The sequence below is a fragment of the Cynoglossus semilaevis genome, chromosome 10, assembly GCF_000523025.1.
Source record: "Cynoglossus semilaevis isolate Cse_v1.0 chromosome 10, Cse_v1.0, whole genome shotgun sequence".
Lineage (NCBI taxonomy): Eukaryota > Metazoa > Chordata > Actinopteri > Pleuronectiformes > Cynoglossidae > Cynoglossus > Cynoglossus semilaevis.
Genome location: NC_024316.1, coordinates 20,740,886 through 20,742,729, shown reverse-complemented (window position 1 = coordinate 20,742,729; position 1,844 = coordinate 20,740,886).

Here is a 1,844-nt window from a genome sequence, read left to right as displayed (position 1 = left end):
ACCCCCCGACAGCAAACCCAGATCAAAGCCCGAGCTTCAAGGTGAACATATATATAGAAAAACCCTCGTCCCGTCCTTTCAAATCAACCCGACACTAAACTGAAGGTTTGACTTCATTATGTTTGTTGACAACATCCAATAAAAACACGCGTCCACGGTGAGAATGTCACACAGATAAAACTAAACGTTTTTATGCTAATTGTAATGGTTAAGTCTAACTGTTTAAAGGCCTGGTTACCCTTGAATGCTAATTGGACACTGCATGCTCCGCCCACCTCTGACACACACACCGAACGATTAATTAAACATACGAAGTTCATCTGCAGTGATGCTGCCCCCTGCTGATGTTTTCTCTTTTTTTTATACTAACGTTTCAAACCAGGAGAAAGAGGAAAAAAAGCTGATGTAAAGATTAGCTTAGCTTAGCCACGTACAAGATTACCTACTTATAAATCAGTAATATTTAAGTTGTTTAACACATTTATTTGATGTTATTTGAGGTCAGAATGTAAATGTAAAGTTTTAACACATTAAAAGCTGTAAGAAAATATCCATATATATATTTTCCTGATCCCGTATCAATCTCCTCCTCCATCAGTTATTGATTTTTTTCTCCCCAATTCCCAGTCCAATATTCCTGGTGTTGTTGAGTCTCAGACTAGGATCTAGTATCGCAATATATCGTATCGTATCACCAGATTCTGTCCAATACACACCCCTAGTGTAAACTGTACGTCACTACAGACATGACCTGAGCGTGAGGATGGAGCAAAACATCAAAACTTGAATAAAACTGAGAGAGAATTCTACAAAGAAGGAAATCCCTGATGTGGAAATCACTACAGAAGACATTTTTTAAAAATGTGTCTTAGATCTATTTGACTAACCCTAGGTCAATATTTTATTTCACAGCCGACCGTGCGTGGATCGTCCTCAGGTCAGGTGACGTCGACCGCTGAGCTCTGATCTGTTGTCAGTTTAAATCAGAGTGAGAGACAACTGTGTCGGACATCAGAGTCGGTGGTCAGCAGCCGCTGCAGCCGGTCATCACGCGGCCATAAATCTGTCAGGGCCCAGTAAACATGTGAACAGGCCCTGGGGGACAGATGCAGGAACCAATGGAACGCTCAATCTGAGCGAGCGCAGCAAACAGTCGGAGGATTTCCTCAATCAGAGGCTGGAGTGTCTGCAGAACAACCTCACTGACAGAAACGTGGAGAACAGCACCGGCAGCTGGGCGTGCTAACAACCTCTGGGATTCACCGTGGCGTGCAACACCCTTTAACTGCAGCGCACACACACACACACTTACACACACACACACACACACTGTGGTAAAGACTGAGGTCAATCCTTCTGCTTTACGCATTACAACAAATCGACTGCAATTTCTGATGTTGCCACTGAATGGCAGCAGACTTCAAATGTAAAAAAAATTATCTTTGAAAGTTTGTGTTTATTTTAAAATAACCAGTACTGACCCCACCAGGTGAAAGTGTGAACCTCATTTTGGCCCGTGAGCCAGAGGTTTGTCCACCCCTGAGCAATAATCTAATCTGACTCTCAGTCTTAATCCAGACCCCAAACTGAACTGAACTCTAAAATGTTTTTTCTCTCTCTGCCACATGTCCCCACAAGAACAGCTACACCAGGAACTCACACACTCACACACACTCACACACACAGACACGTTTGTTAGCCTTTTGGTGCACTTGGATTTAACACCTATGAAGTCCAAATGTGAACTCCCCCGGTGGTTGATTAGCGGCGTTTTATTGGCTCAGGTGTCTGGACACACCTGTGACGACCGACGGCTCAGAGACACGTCAGGAATGTGGAGAATC